The 22,678-nt window shown below is 32.5% G+C and overlaps 1 protein-coding gene across 4 annotated transcripts in view; it reads right to left on the minus strand.

Moving 5' to 3' along the window:
* Positions 1-22,678, minus strand: part of LOC118194994 (toll-like receptor Tollo) — a 162,729-nt gene that overhangs the window by 12,611 nt on the left and 127,440 nt on the right. The window contains exon 3 of one of the 4 annotated variants that reach the window (XR_015043005.1): positions 20,947-21,116. The exons of 2 other annotated variants lie outside the window; for them this stretch is intronic. The gene's annotated coding sequence lies outside the window, so the exon portion shown is untranslated. Of the gene's footprint in view, positions 1-20,721; positions 21,117-22,678 lie in introns of those variants that run through there. One more of the 4 variants, XM_035366222.2, reaches the window with a different exon arrangement.

The following is a 22,678-nucleotide window of genomic DNA, read 5'->3' on the forward strand; positions in this document are numbered from 1 at the left end:
TGAGCAGTATTTGTCTACCAATTGGGGAGTTTCCCCTTTGTTATTAAATATTAAGTAACTGTTCGTAAAATTTAACGAGCCACGTAGTGTTGTGTAACTTAAATCCGATAATTATAAACAATTTAATTTTCGGGTTATTTGTTTTGTGCGGGTGAAGCGAAAGTGAATTTGTGTCGTAAGTTCTAGTTTTGTTGTTCAAGTTGAAGATGCAATAAATTTCAGTTAATTTTTACTTTCGTTTCATTCATTTGCTGTTCTGACATTGTAGTAAAAGTCAAGAAGAAAATTCTTTGAGATTATTATGCTAGATTAGCTTTAATTTAATCAAAAGCCTCAGATAATAATACAACAAATATAAATTATCTTTAAACCCTCTCTAAGATTCCCAGCCTAGGTTCCAGATGATTTTGATTTGTGAAAATGATCGTATTAGATGGGTGATGCTCAGATGTAGTATTGATTTTGTAGGGATTATTTTAATTTTCTAATGGTTATTTTTAATTTTGAAGCCCTTTCCTTTATTCTCTTGTTTTCCACTTACAGCTCCCTGTCAGAACTGAGTTTTCAGTATCGCGTTTTATGTAATTGAGAGGGAACCAATTCAGTCACTTCCGTAGAAGAGCTCAGAAGTTGTCAATAGAGGTGTTCTGCCTTCTGGCCACGCCGTTGCTTTCAGCCAATCTTACTACGTTCGGCCGTATCCTTACGTGTCTGTACTCGTAAGTCCAATCACATTATGTTTCTGCTACGCGGGACTTGACGTCGAAAGAGACAATTCCCAGAACCCGCACAATTCCAGGAAACACACGTAGCTAGGTTACCATTCTCACTTACTACAAAGACTTGAACGCCAAACAGTAATCAAGTATTGCTCAAATCGGGATCATGTAATCCTTCAGAAGCAGAACTTTCGTCTGATTGGTTGTCTCTTCCCGGGACCCGAGACATTTTCTGTGAGGTTTGAAAAAATCCCGCGCAGCCGCAACATTGCTTCCATAGCTAGGCGGGACTTCGCTTCCGGCGGGGCTCTTTTCTCTAGGAATCCTCCCGTTTAAACCAGTGCTACCAGAATCTCGTTTCTCAGTGTGTGTGTGTGTGTAATTATGGCAAAGCCTCGAGGGCTATCTGCCTAATAGGAGGGATGCCTTCGTGGAGGACTTTCTAAGGGAAACTGGCTCGTATACACGTTACACATGGGGAAAACCACGAAAACGCCCATGCAGCCAGCCCGTTCGCGGGATTCGAACCTCGGACCGAACTACCTGTGTTCAGTGACTTTACCGCTCGGCCGCTGGTGGGCCATCTCGTTTCTCAGAAAAGTCCCTGTAGCCATGTGTGATAGCCTCATTAGTATTCGCCGGTGAGGTTTAAATAAGGGCCTAAAATACTCGGTTAGTTATTTCTGTACAGCTTTGAAAAAGTTTTAGTTAGTTAGAATTAAGTTAGTTTATTATTTTCTACCTTAACCCATTAACCGCCAAAACTACAAGGAATGTTTCTTTTCTCATGAAAATAATAACAAATATTAAATTAAGCATTTATAACATAAATTTACATTGAAAATTTAAAAAAATGCTCTTACCTGTGGAAAAAGCGGGTGTTGCGTTCGCGCAACGTCAGCGGAATAAGACTACGGATGTTTAGTGAGTAGGAATGTACTCGTGTGATGTTTCTTTTGAGTGGAGCGCAGGATTACTTTTTAGATGTATAACGTTTTATAAACTTTATAACTTATGTTCACTTTACTTGTAATTAATTTAATATTAAAATATACATTGCATTTCTTTTATAAATACAGATTATTTCATTTTAAAGATTCAAGCAGGAAAAGCTTGATTACAATCATGATGTAAAGCTACGTACATTACATACTTTGCATCTATAAACAGTCTGGCTATGGTACTCTTTACAACAAAGTCTTTTGTTATTAACGGACTTTACGATAAAATGTCTACCATCTCCATGAATGGTTTTTGAATGCTGAATTTACTAGGTCTTCCTGTTGCTGATCTATTTCTGGCTAATTCTACACTCTCAATAAGAGTTTGCAGAAGGAATAATGCATTCTCGCGTCTGAAGTCTAAAAGAGTATATTTCCAGTAGTAAAAAGTGGTGATATTTAGTAAGTTTAGATACGGTCTCACCTCATATACTTTATCAGTATTGTCAAATGCAAATTCTGCTTCATATTTCTGTACTGCAAACGTGATATCAATTCTCGTACAACAGGAACAGAAATGTTCTTATCAAAAAACATTTTTTCTTGCGGTAAAGAATTATATCCTGTAAGCAATAATCTTCCAATAAATCTTCTCATATAGGCTTCAGATGCAATAAATTCTGGGCCTTTTTTTTTTTTTTTTTTTTTTTTTTTTTTTTTTTTGCTGAGCGTATATATTTGTCTGTTCAACGAGAAGAGAGTAAATGTCTAAACCAAAAAGAAAATCGAAAATCTGTGCACTAGTTTTACCTTGTGTTTTGTCTTTTATAATTTCTCTTCTATCTCTTTCTTCATGTTCTTCCTGAGACATAACTAACAGTTCCTTTTTTATCCACTTCAAGATTTCAGTCTTCTGCTTTTTAAACTTTTTAGTATGACTATAACTGCTTTTAGAAGGCTGAAACTTACTTCTTACGTGAATTTCAACTTCTTCAGCAGTATCATTTGGTAAAATATCATTATCATTATTTAAAACATTGCCATTCCTTTCTTCTTCGTCACTAGCCTCTGCAATTTCTGGGGGAACAACAACAATATCAGTTTCATTCTGGTCATTATTAACATTATCATCATCTGCTTCTTCATCAAAAAATCTTTGAAGGGCTTCTTCTAATGTAAGATACCTCGTTCTAGGCATTTTTTAACAACCAGAACATGAACCAGAACATCGAAAGGAATGAGTGAAAAAGGAGACTGACTACCCGTTTCCTGCTGACGTTGCGTCAACGCATCACCTGTTTTCCCTTTCTTCCCAACACAAATATAAACATCTGACTGATGTAATGTTCTGATAAACGGTGACCTTCACTAAAAATAGATCACTCATAAAGACGCCGATTCTTTCGTTAAATAGTTTCAGCAAAAATACCCGGTCGAAAATTTTGCTTAAATTTTGCTTAGTCATACTAAAAAGTATGAGATTAATTATTATAAACAAAATGATTGTTGAAGGCAAATATTTTTTACAGAAATAATCTTCATAATATTCCCTACAGAAAATCATCTGCTGGTATAAAATATTTTAGGTAGTTATATTTATATACGCATTTATTCTGACCGTTGCGTCAATGCAACACCAGCGGCTAATGGTTTAAGTTAAAGTCCAAGTGGAGGCTTTCCTGTAAGCCCGAAAGGACCAATTGTTAATATTCTTTGAATTTAATAAAAGGGTATTTTAACCCTTCTTTGGACTTTATTTCTGTAGTTATAAGAAGAACAGCAAATAGTCGCCATACTCTTCTCAAGTTCTAGTTATCGAGGACACGTAAATTAACTAGAACCGTATAATTTATATCCTCAGAAATACCTGTCATTTTCAGAGTAGGCTATAAGAGGATTCAGTGTACTTTCTTGTATGTATAGCTTTTATAGTCAGTTATGTAGTAAATATGTTATGTAGTAAATACCATAAGAAGAATCTTCAGCTTTTATTTTTAGCAATTTCTCGTATCAAATTTTATTTTACTTTTTTGCTTTAATCATTTAAATCTAAACTATTTACCCAAACTTACGACAGCAAGATGTCACATAGGATTACATCTCTATGATGTGGTAATATTTTTCTTAGAAGATCATGTTCCTCTTATTGACTTTGAAGTTTTTATCGTGTTCCCTTTGTCGACATTTTTAAATATAAAATAAATGATTGATTTTTCTTGTTATCCAACAATGTGATGTCTAAAATATCAAAGCATCGAATCTTTGGTTTTCTAAATAAACAATTTAAACTCTGTTATTTGTGGTCAGTCGCCAACTTTGAATCTAAAAATTTATATATTTTTTTCTTTTTTTAAAATAAAGAAATTTTTGAGGACATTAGGAAAGTTTTTTTTCAGGATATACTGGTATACACTTAATACCTATTAATCGTCTAAATTCCACTATTCATAGTATCTTTAAAATTTCCGATACACAATCTCGCGCGCTGGAAATAAAAATGTTTTTTTTTCGTACAGTGTTGCCATTCCTCCCTTTGAAATCCTTTAGTTTTTTAATCCAAAATTTGTTTTATTATCGTTTTCATGTTTTGTCAAACTCAACGATTTTTATCGCCAGCGCGCGAGACTGTGTATCGGAAATTCTAAAGATATGCTTTTTTTAAAATTATTTTTCGATAATGTTGCTGAATAGAATTTTATCGTTTAAGGGCGAAGAACTTGGTGTTTAATAAATAAAGGTAATATACAAAATGTTAAAGAATACGCCCATTTGAGGGTAATATAAAATCTGAAAACTTTCAGATTTTTATCATTATTATTATCATTATTTAATGTGGAACCTCTGAGATTCCACGGATCTTCAAGAAACGCGGAACATTACAGCACAATTGTGTAATAGCAACTACAGTTATAAAATTAAAAACGATAGTAACTTTAACATTTGTTGCTGTGTTCAGACTTATTTCATCTGTCGAACAGTAACATCAGAACAGGCCCACGAAATTCATTGCGGCGAGGACAGCAAGATTGCGCCTGTCGTTGGAAAGAGCCTTGAGCACTATACTGGTGACAGTACGACTTCGCTCGGCTTCGCCCCCAGTTTTAATGAAAAACACCCCGGGGGAACAGCTCCGAGGATCTCTTCCTTTCCCCTATCACCAACCACTCGAGAAACTTTCGGCTCGACATATATTTAAAGTGCCCCCATGCAACATAGACATTATACATTTACAAACATCCGTGCCTTCTCCGAGATTCGAACCCAGGCCCTTCGGTACAGAAGTAGGCTCACCACTATATTATCTGGGCGGCACTTTATAACAACTATATATCTATAGTAACTTAATTATAACTAATGCTATAAAACTACAGTAACTTAAATATAGCTTATAACTATAGTGACTTAACTGTAATTTTATAACTATAGTAACTATAGATATAAAATTTTGGGGGAAAAATTGTTATATAAAAGGTATCATGAATATAAAATATTCTAATTATTTTTAACACTGAAGAACTCATGGGAACATTCCGTGGAACCTCAAGAAACAAGGAACACTAGCATAGTTGTGTAGTACAAACTATCATAACACAAAGATCGAAAAAGTGGACACCCATCTAAAAGGAGGTTGAATAAACCCTTAAGCGGGTTGCATATTTCTATTCCCGTTCACCTCTATGACCTCTATCCTTCAAAGACATTTTCCAAAATGTACGCCACTTTCTAAGACCATAAACTTCAATAAATTCCAATTTTCAATACAATAATCCATCAATTCCTTTCCTTTGCAACCAGATCATAATTTATTTTATCCGCGTCGTTTAATGCACCGTTCTTTCAATACTTACTGCACAGAAGTGAAATCGAACGTTTACGTTCCATTATTCAAAGTTTCGGATAGTATTGGGAATATACAATTTTTAGTGAAATACGTCACGCACAAATGGATTTCTATGGTTTGAAGAAGTGTATCGATTGAACGAAGTGAGTTTAGATTTATTCTTTTGACGAATCAGATGCTTTTAAACGATCCTGGTATATGCAAACCACATTGGGAAGGTTCTAAACGGCTGAATAAAGGTTAAAATTTCCACTACACTTATTAGGCATGTATGAATAAGCGAATTATCAAAACTTACTGTTATATTCAGAATATTTCAGCTGGAATATTTCAGTCTAATCAAATACAATATTCTCCACTGAAATTATTTCATTAGTAATGCTATGCAAATGAGGACAAAATTTATCGCAGTCATTCATGTGCAGGTACTAAAATAGGGACTTGAAATCTTTACGAATTTGAAAGTAGTTTAATTGCTGGTTATGGCTAGCTTAGCTAATGCCGTTATCTCCTATCGCCGTGAGACTGTAGACAAAAGAGGCAAAAATGACAAAAATATCCCATTCAAGTGGTTTCTTGGATCTCGTTGAATTGAAAATTATCGCTTCCAGAGTTAAGAAAGAGGATATATACATTTTCGGTATTAGCTCCTCGATTATTGCCAAGAAGCAACCAATTCACCTTCCTCCAGATCTCAATATTTGCTACTTATTCTCCCCCCCCCTCCCCCCAAAGATAAAATTTTGCCACTGAAACTAGCCTCAGTTTACGATCTATTCCTATTTAACCAGCTGTTAAACTCTAACCAGTAACTCAAGGATGTTGAATAATGTCACCCTACCTAGAAGAAATAAATCCTTTGTCTTTTATCTGAAAATTAACAAAAACTATTGATAAAATGGCATTATTATTTTTTTTTTTTTTAACTTTAGATGCATTAAAATTAACTGATTTAAAATCCAAGGACTGCGGCTTTGGTTTTATAAAAGTCTCAGCAAGCATTACGTTTCTACGCTTTCGCAGGAATATATTAAGATCTTGTAGTATTATTATATTATTGTTATTTTTCAGCAATATATTAAGTTATATTTGAATTTCACGATTTAAAGAGGTATAAAAACATTGTTTTTGTAAGTTGTAAAAAGATTGGTATTAAATATGCTTTAAATGATATTCCTTTTCTTGAAAAACATTGCATATGCGTGGTGATTTTTATTCATTAATAGAAGTTAAGCTTCTTACCTTCGAGTATTTAAAAAGATGCAGAAGGTTTTGAGGTATTGAAGGCTTTAAAAGTTAGTTGGGAGCTTTGAATTCCTAAGCAAACGCGTTTGCCTTTCGATTGCCAGTGAAGCAGTCTGGCGCTTTGTTGGTAAGCAGTATACATGTATTTAAATTTTATAAGGAATTATCGCATTTTAGTGTACACCCTTTCCTAGTGTTAGCTTGTCCATATAGCAGCTGGAAGATGGTTTACATAGCAGCTGGTGTGAATGTCAATCAGTTGACTTATTATGTCCCCTGCTACGAAATGCCAAATAATCTTTACAGTGGCGCCAGTAATAAAAATGTAACGGAAGATAACTCGTTGATCACTTGGATTTGATTGATCAGGTTTCGTACCCTTCTTCAGTCGCATTTTAAATGTGGAGCAGTATAAGGATGATCGTATTCTTCCATGCATGTTCTCTTGAGGCAAGTCGTTAACATGTCTATTAGTACTGAAAGATCCTTGGTTCAAATCCGGCGAAGGTGGACTTGATTTATCATGTTACCTGCGCCAAAAACATATTAGCCTATGTGAAAAATCAATAAAATTATTTATTATTCAAAAACTTATGCATAAATAATTATTCACTGGTGAAAGTATTTATTGAAATTAAATAATTCTAACATTTTAAAATAAATCTCATTTTTCTTTATTCTTAGGTCTTATCACACTGAGCAGTTCGTTTTCTGAAGCAAGACAACTTTAGAAGCAACCTTTTAGTTCCAGATCCCAAGTTAAACAATGAATTGGCTGGTCTAAGCAATGAATCCATATGACGAAGGAAAAAAAATGACAGCAAAATCTGCAGGTCCAAATAATCTGCTTCTGTATCATTTGCGTTAGTTTTGTTAAGTTTAAGGAATTTAGATAAATGTCTTGTTTTCCTGTTTCATTGTAATTATTTATGGGAATAATGCCGTCTATATATCTGAAAAGTTCTGTTTTTGATAGCTGTTGACAAAATTTAATTCTTTAACGAAGAGAAATAGATTATATATGTCGTAGGCGAATAGTTGGTACCCATATACCCATAGGAATGCTATTGATTTGTCAATATTGACACATTTTTCTGTCAAATCCCTTGTAATGAATATTTTCTGTTCCACACAAGTTATCAGATAAAAAGTTATATGAATCAGCCTACTGAAGCAATATTTATTTTCGTTTTTACGGATATATATAACTATAATTACTTTTCTCACTGTACCAAGAAATATATAATGTTTGAGGGCACAATAGTAGATATATAAATAGAAAAGCACATATTAGTAAGCAGAAAAGTATTTTCCGCAGTATTGCTTCGACGAATAAATCTGCAGCATAGCAGCAAAGTAATTCATTTCTCAGTAAAAGCGCAATGCAACGCATTTTCTAATTAAGCTAGTTTTCTAATTTTACTAATCAGTTTAATTGAAAATCCAAATACTTCAGAAAATTAATCCAGCAGTAATTGTACAAAATTTATGGCCCATATTTTTGAACCTTATCCAATCACAACTGCAGCAGCATTCGAAAGTTGCAATAATAATAATAATACACATCGGATCCACCAGAAGCTCCAAAAATGCTGCCTTTGTTAACTAACTCTCACGAAACTTTACGTGCCCTTCTAACATATTCGATATCCGCCGATTACCGGGAAGAAATTTTCCAGCTGTTTCCAAATGCATTTAATTAGGCACTGCTATTAACAATTTTAGTTATTCGAACGAACATTGATGTTCCAATTAAATGATTCTGGTATTTGTATATCTAGGGGAATATTTGAGATTGGCGCGCACAACGGTTTTAATATGCTTCAGTGAAACTAAAAGAGACTTTGGAAATATCGAATAGCAAAGCTTTCGAGCATTCATTGCCTTTCATGCGCAGTAAACAGTAGAAAGAGTACCAAAAATCAAACAGGAAGCTAATTAAAGAATTCGGAAAGGAATAATTTGTTTGCAAAAGCGTATCATTTATTCTTCCCGTATGAAATTTTGCTAAGATAATCATGAAAATTTTCTATTAAACATCGCTGCGAGAAATGTTACTTGGAAACTGAAATTTGTAATCAGAAGTCGCCCACGTATGACATGGAAATGAGTTTATATTTGTCTTTGAAGTTTTTGAAAATTAAAAATTGCCGTTTTAGTTTACTGATATTTGTCTTTTGTCAGACTGTTAAGAAAGTAAGGTGAAATCCTTCCAAGCGTAATTTTGGTTGGCATTTAAAACGTTTGCCATGCAAAACTAAAAACTTGAAAGGACCCTGTTTATTTAGAAAACCAAAATTCAAAATATCCGTAGAACTCGTCTGTGATATCATGGATTCGATTCCTGGTGAAACGAAATCGTTGCTGTGATGCTCATGTAGGGGAAAGCTTCTGGGAAAGTAAGCTGATCTATCAATTTGGACAAACTTTTAAAATTCTTAAATGTGTTTTTGCAGATGAAGCCAATACAAGATCGAACATCTGCGTATTTATATGTTTCTTTCTTTCTTTCTTTTTTTCTTTTTCAGTAGAGTTTATAAATGGTCAAGGCAGGTGATTAACTTTGCAGAAAACTCTTCTTTTAACTCCACATGCAAGATGGAACTGTGTCTGAAGAAAGATTTCAGATGGTACTAGACTTCCTTGAAATTATTTGCAAATTGAAACAGGCAAGAACAGGTAATTTTTTGAAGTGCCCCATCTCCCTTGAAGCTTGGACTTTTTATAGCTTTTTTCAAGACAGATGATCCGCTTTGTTGATGATTCAAGGTTCATTATGACATTTTACCTATTTTTTCGTTGGATCCTGAGAATGGGAAAACGACTCATTGACAACATATCGAAATTAAAAAGAAGTGAGTAATAGTTCTTCAGCCATTCAGTAATTCAAGTAAGCAACTATCTGGATTTTTACTAGAAACCCTGAAGCAAAGTCCTGTTACTTTACAAGTAACTAATCATTGGACTCGTTCAAGACGTAGGCTATATTTTAAAGCAAAACTTACTCTATCTACTTAGATAGAATATTTGGAAAAAAGTAGATACGACATATACTTTATTCTATTAAATCCTGCACATGTATCTTAGATTAAGTTTCAGAGAATAAGACAAAGAATTTTATGATCTCTTTGATGTTCACGATATTCCATTTCAAGATTTCTAAAACTAGAATGGTACCTTTTTTATAGGTGTTATTAGTTTTCTAAAATGTCATGTTTCTAATAAGTTGCATGTTTTTTTTTCAAATAATTATGAATTTAAACTGCACAGACATTAAGTTATTTTGATGCTGGAGATGTGAAAATGTACATTGCCCTCGCCGGGACTCGAACCTGGACCTCTCGAATACGCGCCGATTGTGCTACCGTTACACCACAAAGGCATGCAAAAAGGCGGGAGAAAATACGTTATAAAACTATAGCACTATTTGTTTTCCAACCTACGATACCAACAATTGTCCTCGTGAATTTTTCTGATTCCACACGTGGAAACACTGAAATGAAGTGTTATATGCTTAATTGGGAAATATTCTCCTATAGTTTTATAGCTCTAATAAAAACGAAAAGAAATTCCTTTGCCCTTTATTGTTGAATTAAGTTTAATTGAACATCCAAGCTGATGCATTGTTCATCGATTAATAGTTACTCGTAAGTTTTGCAAGAAAAATTCGAGCAACCGTCTTTTTGTTTGCAAGGAAAACAAAAAGACGGTTGCTCGAATTTTTACGAAATATAAGATTAAAATGCATAATTCTGCATATTAAAAGGCACAATTTTGCTTACCTGTGTTATGTGAATTTATTTCTATCTTTCATACCCCAAAATACTTCCCATATGCTATTCGAAACCCCTTTGCCCCAAGTAACTCTAATATACAAAATTCTACTATAGTGATATTTTTTTAAATCTTGGCACTGCTGCACAGTCAATGAATTGCTCGTTATATTCCTAAAAGACATTTTTGTCCTGGGTTACGAACGTTAATATGTTTTGATGATATTGCCACCGTTAGAAAATATTAATCTCTATCATTATCCCTCTAACAGAAAAATATTCTATGTACATATTAGGCTTTAGGCAAGTAACTCCATGCTATCAAAATGCACTTAAATATTTGGCAGCCGATATTTACATTTCCAGAGTTTTAATTACGAAGGTAACCACGAGCAGCCGAAGCATGAAGTGTGAAAAAAGCAACCGAATGTGTTATCGCAATTGCGTTGAAAGTCCCCAATGGATGAATGTAGACATAGCCGCACAAAAATCCCCTTTATCCCATCTTTTGTTTCCCCAGAAAATACCAATCTGTGTGTACTGCATATGTATGAAGATAATGGTGGGATTTACTGTTTCATCTCACGTATCTCTGCTGTGCGTGTGTATTAGAGCACATCCATAGTTGGAGTGCGGAAACTACAACAAAAGGTGGGATCTCGTTTACCTGCAACTCGCTAGTAAAGTGGCCTTCCCAGAAACAGAGCACAGGTAGGGGGAAACCATGGTAATAGAGTTGCTATCGGTTTCTTTTCCTTTCATTTCTTTTAAATTCTGTCATCGTGTTTGAAAGCTTTATATCAAGCAACAGAGCAAGACCTTCATTTAGTTTTCCCGGATATGTTTTTCTAGAGCATTTTGTTTCTGAAATTTGGAATAAGCGTTCAAAGCAACGATTTCCTTGAATTCTAGTGTAAATGCTTTTTATATAAGAATTTCGTGAAATGGAAGTTGGTCAAAGTATAAAAATGCTTCTATAAGTATGGATTTTTAAGATTTTCTTCATTTGAAGTGAGCTGCGATGGTATTAGAACAATTTTATAACCTTATCTTATAACCAAAGCCATTAGCAAAAACATGAAATTTAATAGAAGTATTATTAAGTTACATTCTGAAAAAGTTATCAATTCCTTCGATACCTTATTTGAAAATTTTAGAGTTTGACTGGCTTTGGTAGCATAGACTAATATTAAACTTCTGACAGACGTAGAGTGAAATATCACTACTTTAAAGTAACAACAGAGTCCTGAAAATGTTCAAACCACCTTTATATTAAATCAGAACTAAAAATAAATGCACACCTCGTACTTACAAAATCAGCCACCACTTGTGGTAATGCAACTTAAAGTAACAGTTAAAAGCCTAGTAGTCACAGACTACACAGTTTAATTGAAAACTAAACTGGCTCATAACTTCTCTCAGGCGTGACAATTAAATGTCGGCCGCAATAATTATAAAAGCCGAAGAATTACAATCTTATAAGAGCTGGCGAAGTCTAGTAACGCGGCTTCGAGAGGCAGAGAAACACTCTCTGTCTTACAGTTCGAAATCCTCGGCTTGAATACTCCCAAAGAGAATTGCATTCTGGTGAGGAAACGGAAAGAAGTGATAGTAAAGCTGAAATTATAAATAATGGGTTAATTAAAATAATAATAACCCTCCAAAAAATTTCTACAAAGTGGAAATGTTCTAAAGAAGTACGTTAGTTATCGTCAGTATGACTAATAGCAGTTTATTACTAGTTAAGGAAGCAAAAAATAAGAATTGAAAATTTAAATATTGCGCTTAAATTTGAATTCTTTTGCGCAAAGCAAAAAGATTTAAAAATTGGCTCTTGAATCAACAGTTAACTTTTTAAATCTTAAAAACTTCTTAATGCTCTGTAGGGTGTACTTTATTTTGCATTACATTTTATTTTAAGTTTGATACCTTTCCTGAACTCCTCAACTTCCCCTCGCATTTCCTCCCCAGTACACACCTTGACCATTTCGGATAATTGTCACGCCTGCTAGGTTTTGTTGAGTCAATCTAACTTAGCCATACTTTAGCGTGCTAATCCAGGACTGTCCTAATTAGACTTTGAATTGATTTATATTCTACGTTAAATTTTTACCGCAAATTGACGGTGTTATTATAAAGCACGAAGATCGTAACCAAACTAAACGGAATACAGTTCGAATTTAAGGTGCAGATAAAATACTACATATAAAAATCATTAACACAATAATGTGGAACATGGCCATGAAACTGTAACTCTTAACTGTATGGCGTAACTTTCACATTGTGCAGAAGATCGTACCTTTCTGTTATTAGTTGGAATTAATAAAGGGTTATTTTCACCTTTCGTCTGTGCTGGTATTTCATTCACGCCTGTGCAAGAATTCGCCAGGTTCACTGTAGAATCTAGTTTAATTTAATAGTTAGAATAGAAGAGACAGCTCTAACAGCTCATTCTCAGACCTATGCGGACAGATTATTGCAACCTCAGGCAAATCTCAAATTTGCACTTCTTAAATACATATATTTTATCAATTTCACTTTAAAATTTGGTTTATTCTATTTTAATTTTGCACTCTCTCTCATCTTTTATTTGACGCAAGTGCCTCAGTCAACCGGTCCTCCATTAGGCTCCATTAGTTTCTACAATTTTTTGTAGTTGTTATTGACAAAAATTTCATCTATTTTTTGGAAAACATTAATGATAACAATTGATATAGTTTTACTATATTCGTCCAATTCAGCAACCTGAAGAAATTTGTAGCAAAGGTTCAACATTTTTTATTTCTTTTTACGGAATCAGCAGCGTCGAGATCATGACCATCGCTTTGGTGTATACGCAAATGTGTTTACTGAATTTAGATATTGAGATAAGCAGATGAATTACTGTCTGGAGTCATTAGGATTTCCTTGAAGCAGGAGAGATGAAAAATGAGCACTGCCTTCCCCGGGACTCGAAGCTCGGACCTCTCGAATACGCGCCAAGTGTGCTGACCATTACACCACGAAGGCATGCTAAGATGGCAGGAGAAATACCGCATATACTACCCATTTTAAAGGGCGATTGGGGATTAAGGGACCCATTCGTCAAATCCTGGTGGTGGATAATCATTATCCACCATTTTTTTTAGTGCGGGCACCACTGTAGAGGAGTTTTGTTGAATCAGGAGAGATGAAAAATGAGCAGTGCCTTCGCCGGGACACGAAGCTCGGAACTCTCGAATACGCGCCGAGTGTGTTGACCACGAAGGCATGCTAAGAAGGCTGGAGAAATACCTTATAACTGCACACATTTTCGAAGAATAATTTACTATCTAATGTTTTTTAGGCATAATTCAACCATAGTCTTATAGATAGCGGATATTTTTTATGTAAAGTCCTTTAAATACGAATTAAAATATTGATAGGAATAAAAAAAAGAGCAGGTAAGTCTTGTATACATCTTATCAAAATGACTGATATCGTAGTTTCTTTTTCGGTGTAAACTGCCCAAATGCGGTGTAATATTTCCTAGTTTGCTAATGACATCTGAGTAGAAAATTAGTTAAATTACAAAGGATATTTACTCCGTGATTAATAACTTTTAAACAACATAATTTCACAATAGTATACGTAAATTCCATTCAGCTTTTCATGTTTTGTAATTCTCTGTTCGCAAGCATCACAGATCAAAATTTCTGAGTATTAGTTGGAAATTTATAGATGCAGTGGATTTACACGATAGTGTTTGAAGTCTATCAAGGAAATGTTTTGATTCGATAATTAATTAATAATAACTTTAATTGGAATGCATGCTTTTTTTTTTTTTTTTTTTTTTTGTTTATTTGTTTGCTCCATAGGTATTTGATTACTCTGAACACGCGAATATAAGAATTAATTTATGGACCATTTTACCCGGAAATCAGAAAAACACAGATAATCCGAATGCCTAGTATATAAATGTGGACTCTTTAAGGTTTAAAAAAAAAATTACACTTAGCATACTATGAAAAATGGAGTTTAAGTAAACTAATAATAAAGCTTGTACAGATTTCTACACAAATCTACAAAAAAAAAAAAAAAAAAAAAAAAAAAAAAAAAATAATAATAATAATTAAATTAAAAAAAGATTACAATAAAATCTAAAAGTTTTCAGATTTTATATTACGCCCAAACGGGAATTCTTCTCATTTACAGACACATGCACGTTTCGATAGTATCTGTGCTGACGCCAGTTTGGGCTGAAAATATTTAAAAACAGCGTATCTTTAGAATTTCCGTTAGGCAATCTCGAGCGCTGCAGATAAAAATGCTTTATTCCCAGCAGTCTTGCCACTGCTCGCTTTGAAATTGCTGAGTTTTTTAATCAAAAATTCGTTAAAGTTTTACAAAATATGAAGTAGTCAAGAAAACAAATTTCAAATTCGAACTTCCATGTGCTCATATTCTGGTTGAGGCCTACGTTATTTAAAATTTGATTGCTGTAGGTTCCGTTGTTTTTTCACAATACAACATACATACATACATTCAAGCAGATTCATTATTATTTAATTTCTTTTAATATAATACAATCCACAACATTTGGTAGCAACAATTTGAAAAGTGATTCAGACTTTTATAGTGATTCAACGCAAAATCTTGTTTTGAGACTAATAGCTCTTGGCTAACGCCAATTGGACTAATTAATAATCTTAACTTTTTGATGAATATATATTAAATATCTCACTCAAAAACCTTATTACAAGATAGCGCATTTCACTTTTTATCAAAAAGATTCTAGAAACAAAAACTTATCCCACCATTTTCTCGAAATTGCCTGTAGAGGATCGAGATGGGAAGGAATAATATTGCTAATAACAAAATTAAGCATTTTATTTCTATCATCAGTTCTTGAAAGGGGGATGCAGGATAATTTGTCATACGGATAACTGGAAGTTGAATGACGTATTGCAGTACTACTGAAATAAGAAAGCACAATCTAGGCTCCTCATAAATAATTAGCTGTAATGCAATAATTTTACTAATTATTTCAGGATGTTTAAGATCACTAATTTCGAATTTGAGTAAATGATTGCAAAAGTTTTCAATAATTATTCTTTTTAGCTCATTGAAGCTCCTCAATTATCAAGTAATCTTTTCGTGTACAGGGACTGAGTAGGAATATAACTATTTTAAAGTACATTTTCACTTTTGCTAAAAAATGGTTTAAAGGAAAATTGCAACTCCGATTGAAAAGTATCTCAGTTGGATACATTCAGCACTAGTACCATAAATTACGCCTTTCAGATACAAATCTGATGATATACAAGAGATCGTAAGTCGACTGTTTCCATAGGCAGTCCATAGTCCTTCTCTAGTGCCTTTATAGAAGATCCATATGCAACCTTAAATAGCCCTAGTACAAAATCATAATACTTTTACTGAGTCAAAAGGCAAACTAAACAGAATATAGTTTGAATTTAAGGTTCAGATAAAATACTACATATCAAAATTAATAACACAATACTGTGCCATACAACTGTAACTCTTTTAACTGTATGGCGAAACTTTCACGCGCCATCTAGATGACGGCGCAGACGATATGTTAACGATGACGAATGAAAACGCTCAATGTATCATTCTGTTTTCTTTTCTTTTCATTTTAATTTTACGTAAATAAATCGTAGTTTAGTAATAACTCGATTAATTTTAGTGATAATTACCAGTGATGTTTTTTATATATTAATTTTGGCGTCAGAAGTGTTAAAGCTCCTGCTCCGTAGTTCCTTTCGATTTCATGAATTCTCCTTAGTGTAATATTCTTATTATCAACCGATGTGGATTGTATTCTTATTATCATTGCATTTGGATTAGTCACGTTCAACTATTTCCAAGAGGATTCAAAATCCTATGGTCAACTTTTGATTTCGATGCGGGATGTAACATTCTTTTTTCTTTTCTGTTCATTTTAATTTATGTAAATATATCATAGTTTAGTAATAACTCGATGAGTTTTAGTGACATTTTTCTTATAATCATTCAAAAGCTTACGACAAATTTAATTAGCTAATAATAAGTGCAAATTCGGTATAAAATTAGGTATATAAAATAATGAGTATAAATGAAAAATGATAAAAAATTAGGATTTATAAAACAATAACAAATTGAAAATAATTTTATTTCAAATAGCATCGTCATACAATTAACAACCTAAATATATAAGTTAAAAGATATAACTATCCGCGTCACGAGGCTCGCTATGTTGAGGTTGCTGACAGTTTTTTTAAAGTAGGCAAATCCTTGAATATTAGATTGCTGGTCAGTACAAGCAATAACTTCATCTCAAGCATTTTAGCCCACGGTTATCATATGGGAACCATTTTTTGTATAGTAGACTAGAATTATACGCATTTAATGCGATGCCATTCGGTAATACTTCATTTCGAATGTCCTGGTCTACTGCTGCTACTAGAGAACCCTTATTAAACTAGCAAACTAACGATTAAGAAGAAATTATTCTCGTCAAGGAAGCTAGTTCTAGTACTAGAAACAGAGCTGGATTAACCGTTAAATAAAATAAGCACGTGCTTAGGGCATCAAGGCATGATGACACCACAAATAAAAATATTTCCATTGCCGTTTTTACCACGAAATGATGCAGCTAGTAGTAAATGCCCGTGGGGGGGCATCAAAACCTTTCAAGTGCTTAGGGCTTCTAAAAGTCCTAATCCGGCCCTGATTATAAATAAGGAGAGTAATATTATATTAAAATAAATTTATGCGCACTGAGAAAAAAAAACTGAAAGGTTTTAGATTTTAAATTACGTACAAAGGGTTTTCTTTTTACCATTTTGTCTTACCTTTATTTATTAAATATCACGTTCTTCGCACTTAAACCATAAAATTCAGTTCAAAAGCAATATCGCTAAATAGTTTTAAATTGAGGATATCTATACAACTTCCAATACACAGTTTCGCGCGCTGGAGATAAAAGTTTTTTTTTTTTTTTTTTTTTTTTTTTTTTCCAGTACAACGCTGCCATGGCTCACTTTGAAATCCTTGAGTTTGTTAATCAAGACTTCATTAAAGTTTTACAAAATATTAAACCGGTAATAAAACAAATTCCAAATTTCAGATTTGGGCTTCCATATGCCGTATTCAGAGTAGAGTTACGTCATTCAAAATTCGATGGCTCTATGTACTGTTGTTTTATCACAATGCGAGAAATATACATGCATTTATGCAGATTTTTCATTATTTAATTTCTTCAAATATAATGCAGGACTCTATCATTTCGTGGCAACAGTTTGAAAAGTTAAACGGACATTATAGTGAACCAACGCAAAATCGCAAAACGAAAACAATAGTCCTTCAGGGACAAAACCCTTTGGACTAAAAGACAAAGGGGGAAGGGAAATTCTATATCTCCCGTTCTACTGGGCCGGTTGACGAAATTCAAATTGCGTTTTTCATGTCTCGAAAGCGCGACTTAGGATATGTACTAGATTTATATATAGCTTTGTTCTAATATAAGAATTTTGACACAAAATCGGATTTTTTCTGAAATTAAATGCCCATTTTTACTTCCTTGTACGAAGTAAAAAGGAAGTATTGTAATCGCGAAAAGTTTCAGGCAGCATATTTCAACGAAAATATCCATTTTGACCGCTATCGAATGCAATTTAACGATGTTTCTGCGTGATATCTGTACGTAAGAACCGAATAAAATACTCTTTCCCTTCAAAAAAAACTATAAAACTGCTTTAAAATTAATTCTGAAAAGAATTTTTCGTGGTGTCTGTACGAACGTATGTACGTACATACGCACGTTCGTCCGTACGTACGTATCTCGCATAACTCAAAAACGAGTAGCCTCAGAACGTTGAAATTTTGTATATAGGACTGCTATAACATGTAGATGTGCACCTCGTATTTTGGTTGCAATCGGCCGCACCAAACGTATATAAATATATTTATATATATATCCATTCTGTTACCCCACTCAGTAATCTCAGTTTCTTTACTCTTATATGTTGGTAAATTGTACCTTTTTTTGCTTTAAAAATGATTGAATTATGTTGTTTTTATCTTCCGGTTAAGGATTCTATGCCTTTAGTAAATCTGTGTGCAATATTTTTAGAATTATCAGCAATTTTAAAGTTGTTTAATTGCCGCTAAGCCTTTTTTAATGGCGGCCATTGATGTTTACATTTGAAACAGGAAACTAGTGGATTTGTTGCCAAACTAGAGAAACTTAGCTTCGCAACAACAAAGATAACGCATTCATTTATTATTGCCAATTAAATCATGCTTAATTCTTTCTGGAATTTTTTCGAGGAAATAAGTGTTTGAGATTTACTTCGTAATTTTTAATATAGATATTTTGAGTTTTTATGTATTTCTCCTTCTCGCGAAGTGAGAACTGAATTAATTAAATGAGAAATACTCAATCGTCTGTGAAAAACTGTTTCTTTTTTTTTTTTTTTTTTTTTTTTTTTTGTTTACTTAATTTATTTTATACATCGTTCTAGCTTTATTATAGTATTTGAATAGAACATGTGGCAACGATTAGATAATTCTTTTCTTTAAATGATATAAATTTTGTGCATTAAGAGTTATAATATGAACGAAATATATAAGTTAACTGTTATATAATTATTGGATTATATAACAGTTAACTTAGTTTCCGTTATATAATTATTATATAAGTTAACTGTTATATAATTATTAATACTGTTAAGTGAATCTAGCGCCAGAGTTTCGCTATGGTAAACAAATACTAGAGTGAATTTTAAAGAATGCATTTATTCTATTGTGGTTTATGCGCTGTCGGCGAAGTAGATTTAATTCAATCCAATAAGTTTAAATGAAATGCAAGAAAAAATGCGTATAATTTAATATTCCAATTTAATATTCCAATACAAGGAAGTCATGTGGTGTACACATCAGATTTTTTCCCATATTTTGATTCTACGATTCAAAGTATGCCAAACTGCCAAGTTTTGTAAAAGTCGCACGAGTAAGTTTTAGAAAATTAGCTCTCAAAATTTTAGGTTCTCTATGTTAATTGAATTTTATATATATTTATTAATATCTCTTGTTTTATTAAACTTACTTGATTTCTTCTTCCAGAATTCAAAATTTAGACTTAATCCAAATATAATTCGCACATTTTTATGATTTATTTCCAAAATTTGTATTTTTTAATATTTTTTATAAAATTTTGCATTATAACCTATAAAATGTTTAACATCTTAAAATAGATGTATTTCTAGGCAAAACAGAAAAAAAAAATTTATTCAAAATTTTCTAAGATGTACATGAATTTACATATCGGAGCGTTTTGAAATGTGGCATTTTTTTTAGCCTTAATAACGCCAAACTATAATACCCACTTTGTTAAAATTATTTGAAATAACGAACGATGATCTTTGCCCATTCGTCTACAGTGAAGAAAAGAAAAGGAAATAGGTTGCTACGAATTAAGAAGTTTGCCATGTGAATTATTCTTGGCAAACTGAAAAAATTCGCCAAGATAAATTTTTAAATTTCTCCATAAATTTCTCACCAAAAATTAAGAAATCTAATATCTGAGCAAAATTTGATATATAAATATGGAAAAAATTGGTATGTTATTTCAGAAAAAGCCCAAATTTGTGTCATAATACCTGTGTTAGAACAAAGTTATATATAAATCTAATATATATCCTAAGTCACGCTTTCGAGACATGGAAAACGCAATTTGAGTTTCGTCAATTAGCCCAGTAGGACTAGAGATACAGACCTGCCTTTTTTTTTTTTTTTTTTTTTTTTTTTTTTTTTTTTTTTCCCGCAGAGTACATTTTTAGAAGAAATAGAAATAGAAAAAAAAAAAAAAAAGGAAGCATTGCAAGTTAGTAATGCCTTACTGATTATCTTTGAAAATTCCGAACACTTTTCTGCTAATAACTCATTAATTATGTTAGATGATTTTCAATTTGAATTTTATGTATATTTATCGCTTGAAGCAATCGTATTGTAGAGGAATTATAATAGAATGCTTGCACAAGAATGTAAATTGATAAATTTATCCTGAATTCCTCATATCAGTACGCACAGGTTAGTTGATAATTAGTAAATTTTTTAAATACTTTCAATAATTAATTAAGCAATTATTGCAGAACTTTTAATTAATGATAGCATACATGCCAAATCAATTTTAAAAAATCTTTAATTTTCTTTTCGTTGCTACAATTACATTTAGAAATAACCCCATAAAAATTTCTTAACTTTCTGTAGTATTTGTGTGATTCTTCATCGAAGAACCTAAGCCATTTTAAGAACTTAGTAATACACCAAACATTCATACACCATTTCAAAATCTTCCTCCAAAGCAGGCAGAGGAATGGAACTTATGTGTAAGAGGAAGAGTAAAAAGGGATACGAGGATTAGTGCACTTAGTTTGCAGTGAGTGGGATTTAGGTTTTCTCACTTGGGAAATCTGCCGCAAACTAATCCTCTACTCTGCACATGCGTATTGACTTCCAAAAGGATGGCAAAGAAGATTAGGTACAACTATCGAGAAACTCATTTGTAGTGCTTGTGCTTTTATTGAAGCACTGAGGATCCTGAATCTTTTTTCCCGCATTTCGAGATCCAGATCTGAAAAGAAATAAATAAACATCCATTTATATAAAGTTAGGTTGAATGTCCCCTTTAAAGTTAGATGCATATCAAATTAATTTTTCTTGTTAATTTAATATTATAATACCTTAATTTAACAGTATACTTTTCTCAATAAACATAGTACTCAATTATATTGCTTATTCTTTTTTTTTAAATATGAGAAGCAATAGAAAAGTTAACAGAATGCTTCCTTCCTTTGCATTCTGTTGATTTTTTTCCATTCACCCTTAATTCTAAATCTTAGAATCTTTATCTAGCTGGCAGCTACCGGTTTTTCTTCACATCTCCCGATTTTTAACACTTCGGTGGTTGTCATATTATACGCTCGAAATCTGTCAATCCTAAATTCGTATTGCGAACTGTGTTCGTTTGCGTCCACAGTAGTGCGTAAATGGAATACCAGCTGAGCTCGTCGATGACCTTGAAAAGGTTAATTTTTATCCTTGTTAAGAAAAATGTTTCGTAGCAATAAATGAAATTTATTGAATTAATGTAACTTAAATTAGGGAAATTCCATTCCTCCCTTCCCCTTCTAACGAATTTCAGAAAAAAAATTTTCTTATTAAATTTCATTTCATATGTATTTTATTTCTTATTAAATTTTATTGATCTTTTAAAATTACAATTGATGTGAGTTGTCGTGTTTTATCGCAGATATTTGTAGATTGTTATATGAAGATTCGAGCAATGTTTAATCGGTTAATATTTGCATTTAATTTTATTTTATTTCGATATATGGTATATTACTATGTTTATCCACACAAATATTTACATTAATTATTAATTTTATTTTCATCGTATTTTAAAGTACTTTGATAGACAAAAGCTTTACTTCACTACTTAGGATTTTCTTAGTATAAAATTAAGAAAAATTTAAAAATGAAATTAGCCAAAGAATATAAAATTTACAATATTTAATTAATATCTCGGCTGTTTTATACCTTAATTTAATAGTTGTTAATAATAAGTTGTAAGAAGATAAGAATTGTCGAAATGGCTTCCCACAAATTTTGGGAATCCGAAGGTACCTCTTTCGAAACTCAACTCCCCGCCGTTCCTTAGGAAGTGATGCCACAAACAAACAAACAGACGCGCACAGTTTTTAACCGCAAAGAAAATAAAAACATTTTTGTACTAATTGTTTTTTACTATTCATTTATAAATGTTTAGCTTGTTTCGAATAGCAATCAAGTTTCGTAACGTCAGAACCCATAAAACGGAAGAAAAATTGCAATTACACACGCGCATTTATAACTAGTGAATATACAGATTCACTGCAATTAAGGAATATCTTGCAGTCCAGCGTGACATTTAAAACTACTAGCCCCTTTCATAAACAATGGGAAAAAAGAGAAACGCCAGTTTTGAAGAGAAAGACAATGTTCTGGGAATGATACAAACAACCCTCTGTATTATAAAAAAAAAATATTAAAATGAAAAAGAAAAGAAATAAATTTAAATATGAAATGGAAAAAACTTTTTCTGTGCTCTCCAAAACGACTTTAATCAACATTTCAATGCGAAAAACATCCATAACT

The sequence above is a fragment of the Stegodyphus dumicola genome, chromosome 9, assembly GCF_044657685.1.
Source record: "Stegodyphus dumicola isolate Sdum_Otavi_A_Nest chromosome 9, ASM4465768v1".
Taxonomy (NCBI): Eukaryota; Metazoa; Arthropoda; class Arachnida; order Araneae; family Eresidae; genus Stegodyphus; species Stegodyphus dumicola.